The 5,963-nt window shown below is 43.4% G+C and overlaps 1 long non-coding RNA gene across 1 annotated transcript; it reads right to left on the reverse strand.

Annotated features, from left to right (window-relative positions):
* LOC306938352 lies at nucleotides 1-5,563 on the reverse strand. The gene is made up of 6 exons (XR_013791714.1): nucleotides 5,466-5,563; nucleotides 4,904-4,999; nucleotides 4,259-4,677; nucleotides 3,948-4,032; nucleotides 3,625-3,717; nucleotides 1-2,151 (listed from the first exon to the last, which is right to left on the reverse strand). It is a non-coding gene; the product is annotated as an uncharacterized lncRNA (long non-coding RNA).
* Nucleotides 5,564-5,963: the final 400 nt, after the last annotated feature.

Here is a 5,963-nt window from a genome sequence, read left to right on the forward strand (position 1 = left end):
ATAAAAAAAACAATTTATTGTTTTATTCCTCAAATTGGAACATAAGGTTATACAGTTTCTTTTAAAACTAAATTATATCAGTGCATAAAAACAAAGTAAATGCAGCCACAATATGATAGCTTCGTGAGCAGTGGAACCATTGGACCCACAGTGTTCTCTATGGCCCTGTGGGCAGTGGAACCATTGGACCCACAGTGTACTGTGGTTCTATGGCCCTGTGGGCAGTGGAACCCATTGGACCCACAGTGTACTGTGGTTCTCTATGGCCCTGTGGAACCATTGGACCCACAGTGTACTGTGGTTCTCTATGGCCCTGTGGGCAGTGGAACCCATTGGACCCACAGTGTACTGTGGTTCTCTATGGCCCTGTGGGCAGTGGACCCATTGGACCCACAGTGTACTGTGGTTCTCTATGGCTGTTGGCAGTGCACGGAACCCATTGGACCCACAGTGTACTGTGGTTCTCTATGGCTCTGTGGGCAGTGGAACCACAGTGTACTGTGGTTCTCTATGGCTGTGGGCAGTGGAAACCATTGGACCCACAGTGTACTGTGGTTCTCTATGGCTCTGTGGGCAGTGGAAACCATTGGACCCACAGTGTAATGTGGTTCTCTATGGCTCTGTGGGCCCCATTGGACCCACAGCGTTTGGCTTTTCTTAACAAAATTATCAGTGCATAACAAAAACACAAAGAAACATAATTGTATTTGTTCAAATATAGAGTCCATTAACACATCTATCAGAGGTAATGATTAGGCCATGACCTTTAGAACATGTGTAAATAATTTGTATTAGTACCCCTGAGGGCAATTCTTCACTTGCACAATGTAGGAGGTGGGACTAAGGGGGACTTCCTGTTGGGATATCACCCCTGTGTTTGCTTCCTGTCCATCGGGAGTGCATGTAAGTCAGTCATTTTCTACGGACAATTATAGTATTTTCTCGTCACTTGTAATTTTTTAAATTACGTTTAAAAAAACCTTTTATTCATATGGTTCATTCATTTACCATTCGTTTTTATCGTAATGTTTTATTTAGGGTTTTTTTCTCAAGGGGAAAGTTGTATGCTCCAGTGCCTGTCTGTGCTGCTGCACTATACAGTACAGTACAGTACAGTGGAATACAGTACAGTACAGTGGAATACAGTACAGTACAGTACAGTACAGTGGAGTACAGTACAGTGGAGTACAGTACAGTGGAATACAGTATGGTACAGTACAGTGGAATACAGTACTCCACTGTACTGTACTGTACTCCACTGTACTGTACTCCACCGTACTCTACCGTACTCTACCGTACCCTACCGTACTGTACTGTACTGTATTCCTGTATGTATAGTGCAGCAGCACAGACAGACACTGGAGCATACAACTTTCCCCTTGAGAAAAAAAACCCTAAATAAAACATTACGATAAAAACGAATGGTAAATGAATGAACCATATGAATACAATTTTTTTTAAACTTAATTAAAAAAATTACAAGTGACGAGAAAATACTATAATTGTCCGTAGAAAATGACTGACTTACATGCACTCCCGATGGACAGGAAGCAAACACAGGGGTGATATCCCAACAGGAAGTCCCCCTTAGTCCCGCCTCCTACATTGTGCAAGTGAAGAATAGCCTCATTGAAAACATTAGGCCATAATGGTATCCCTGATGTTGCAAATACTTGATGGGCCTGATGTATGCATTGGACCTTCCCTACCCCAAGCCTTTGAAGTACACTTTTGAGGCGTTTCAGAAAATATTTCTTGAGCTGGACGCAAGCACCAAAATGTCTCCCAAAGTATTTGGTTTGAATTCAAGTTTAAAGTACTAATCTTTTCATGGAGGCCAACCCTCAGGGCTACTTCTAAAAACAATTAAAAGTATGTTCTATTGGCCTAATGTTTTCGTGGATGATAGCCCTCATGACTGTCTAAAAAATATTTGTTTGTGTTCTAAAGGTCATTATGGCCTAGGGTGCAGTACTTAGTTCAGACTGGTCATTGGTCAGACAAACGACAACCTAGGACTAATGCCCCGTCGGAATTACTTGCGGATCCCCTGGCCGTTCTGTCGAGACCACCACCTCTGCTGTACTCGAAGATGCTCAGGACACTAGAAGAGATGGCCTCTTGGACAGCTGCATCATCGTCATCAAATACCTGGGGAAAACAGAGACAGTGAGAATATGCTAAAACAAAAAAGGTGCATTTGTCTTTGCTCTCTCTGCAGTCTACACAGCAGTTTGTCGCAAGTGTGGTCTGGGCTAATAGAAGCCCAGTTTTGCTTTGACAGCAGCTGTAATCTCATTTGTATTGTTGTGGCCAGTGTCTCACACCTTCCACCAACATTAATACCATGGTGAGTATACCAGTTACTAGTAGTTGTGGCACTGTGGGCAGGTGCCAAGTCTCGCTAGAAAAGCAAATCAGCATCTCCATAAAGCTTGTCAACAACACATCTCATGGTAGATGGCTGTATTGACTCTGGACTTGATAAAACACAGTGGACCGACACCAGCAGATGGCATCCAAAATCATCACTGACAGTGAAAACCTCACAATCTACCAGGACATTTTAGAACATGTGCCAAAACTACTAGTATTTGGTATAGCCTGCTGACCATGATATTACTTAACTGACCAGCCAACTGACCATCCATTGATCCCACCAAGCCATCAGATAGGCTCTATAGAGGGTATGCACATGCATAAAGTAAATGGCAGATTGAGTGGCAAAGTGAGTGATGAAGTGAATTTAAAGTCGTTTAAAGTAATTTAATGCAATCAAATAGGACTTTTCTGTTTGGATGTATGTGTCAAGGCCAGAAAGTAGTTTTGTGCCACTCAGTAGGCATTCCCGCATAACTCCCGGGTATGATGATGTCACACGGATACCCTATATTTTAGATGGCAAAATCCTGTCTCATATAGAGCCATATAGAGCGAAGTCCTGACGTCACTGTCAGTAGAGGGCGTCAGTCCACAGGTTCATGTACTTTTTATTTGCATCACCCCGGCCTTTTCACTCATATGGATATGAAGCATCGACTGAAGGTGGAAATGTACAAATATACCCAAAGAGTAACAAAATAAGCGTTCAACGAGTCAAACAACCCAGAGACTACATTTCTGGGTAGGCGGGTGGCTGCATCTGCCCGTCGAACAGAAACTGAATGTCAATTACGTTTATTTTTTTATTGATATTTAATGTTTCGTGGTTAGTACGAGTCGAGTCACCACCAGCTGAGCTTACGTCAACGAGGAATCTCAGGAACGCAATTTGTTGACAGCTGGGCGTGACGTATATTAGCAGCGACATTGCCTTAGTTTCAAGGCTTTTGCGGCCACATTAAGTCCATTTTCTCCAGAAACTGGCTGTATCAAATATGAATGGACATCATTAACGACGCACAGCCACTCCGCTGACAGAAAGGCCGGGGTGGTCGGTTTATTTTTCAAACACAGTTCTTATATGAAGAGACCTAAAATAGCCCTATGGAGATTTCAATGCAAATAAAAAAAATACATGAACCTGTGTGTTGGTGCCCTCTACTGAAAGTGACGTCAGACTTCGGTGCTCTATAGGCTAGGTCTTTTAGCAAGAAGTTTAGAACAGAGGTAGATTTTCTTTACCTTGTAATCCTTGATCAACTCCTCCGTCTTTTCCCCAAGGAAGACAATGAGGACTCTGGTGACAGCTTCTCTACAGGACTCAATGCTGTGGTCCTACAAACACATGAAATGACATTGTACAGTACAGACATCAGAATGCAGAAGTGCATCAAACTAACCACTACACTATTGCAAGTCTACTTTCCATAAATTCCAATGAGAAGGAATACTTCAAACATATTTGGAGTCAAGCAAAACAAATGAGCTTGTAGATTGGCTATTTTTGGGGTTGAAGGAAGCTCAAAAGAAAATGAGAACATTGCGTGTTATGTGAAGGTCTTTACCTGTGCGACAGCTGCAACTTGCTTCTGTGGCTTGGTGCAGGTGACCACTCCAGGCTTCAGTGGCTGGGTGGGTGGGTCGGTCAGCCTGAAATCACAGTAAAAACAGTTAGTGAAACCTCATGACTACTGCGTGCGTGCGCGAACTAGCAGTTTTAACTGGAATGTGTGCGATTGACTCTCTACTATACTTTAAAAATCTGTTTGGAAAATAGCTGATCTACAAGCTTGTACTGTACATTGGCTATTTTAGCCAATCTAGGACCAGAGTTCAAAAGAATATGAGAACATTGTGTGTTTTGTGAAGGTCCTACCTGTGTGACTTGGTGATGGTGACCACTCCAGTCCAGGCTGCAGTGGACTCCACTCCAGTCAGCTAGCTGGGTGGGTGGGGTGGGTGGGTGGGTCGGTCAGCCTGAAATCACAGTAAAAACAGTTAGTGAAACCTCATGACTACTGCGTGCGTGCGTGTGCGAACTAGCAGTTTTAACTGGAATGTGTGTGATTGACTCTCTACTATACTTTAAAAATCTGTTTGGAAAATAGCTGATCTACAAGCTTGTACTGTACATTGGCTATTTTAGCCAATCTAGGACCAGAGTTCAAAATAATATGAGAACATTGTGTGTTTTGTGAAGGTCATATCTGTGTGACTTGGTGATGGTGACCACTCCAGTCCAGGCTGCAGTGGACTCCACTCCAGTCAGCTAGCTGGGTGGGTGGGTCGGTCAGCCTGAAATCACAGTAAAAACAGTTAGTGAAACCTCATGACTACTGCGTGCGTGTGCGAACTAGCAGTTTTAACTGGAATGTGTGCGATTGACTCTCTACTATATTTTAAAAATCTGTTTGGAAAATAGCTGATCTACAAGCTTGTACTGTACATTGGCTATTTTAGCCAATCTAGGACCAGAGTTCAAAAGAATATGAGAACATTGTGTGTTTTGTGAAGGTCATACCCGTGTGACTTGGTGATGGTGACCACTCCAGTCCAGGCTGCAGTGGACTCCAGTCAGCTAGCTGGGTGGGTGGGGTGGGTGGGTGGGTCGGTCAGCCTGAAATCACAGTAAAAACAGTTAGTGAAACCTCATGACTACTGCGTGCGTGCGTGTGCGAACTAGCAGTTTTAACTGGAATGTGTGCGATTGACTCTACTATACTTTATTTTAAAAATCTGTTACTACTAAATCTGTTTGTACTGGAAATGTACAAATATACCCAAAGAGTAACAAAATAAGCGTTAGAAACGAGTCAAACAACCCAGAGACTACATTTCTGGGTAGGCGGGTGGCTGCATCTGCCCGTCGCACAACAGAAACTGAATGTCAATTACGTTTATTTTAATTTTATTGATATTTAATGTTTCGTGGTTAGTACGAGTCGAGTCACCACCAGCTGAGCTTACGTGTGTTTGGAAAATAGCTGATCTACAAGCTTGTACTGTACATTGGCTATTTTAGCCAATCTAGGACCAGAGTTCAAAAGAATATGAGAACATTGTGTGTTTTGTGAAGGTCATACCTGTGTGACTTGGTGATGGTGACCACTCCAGTCCAGGCTGCAGTGGACTCCACTCCAGTCAGCTAGCTGGGTGGGTGGGGTGGGTCGGTCGGTCAGCCTGAAATCACAGTAAAAACAGTTAGTGAAACCTCATGACTACTGCGTGCGTGCGTGAATGTGTGCGATTGACTCTATACTATACTTTATTTTAAATACATGTTTGGAAAATAGCTGATCTACAACCTTGTACTTAACATCTGCTGTATTGAAATAGCCAATGTGTAGGGTTAAATTGGTTAAACTGTGATTCTTCCTCCAATGACAAGGAATACTTCCAAGCATAGAGGTCAGGCAAAACATTGAGCTTGTAGATGTTAGCCAATCTAGGACCAGAGTTCAAAAGAATACCCGTGTGACTGAACCACTCCAGTCCAGCTAGCTGCAGTGGATGTGTCAGCTGGCTGGCTGGCTGGGGTGGGGTGGGGTGGGTGGGTCGGTCGAGAAGCCACCCTGAAATCA

This window comes from Electrona antarctica (genome assembly GCF_951216825.1).
Source record: "Electrona antarctica genome assembly, chromosome: 15".
Lineage (NCBI taxonomy): Eukaryota > Metazoa > Chordata > Actinopteri > Myctophiformes > Myctophidae > Electrona > Electrona antarctica.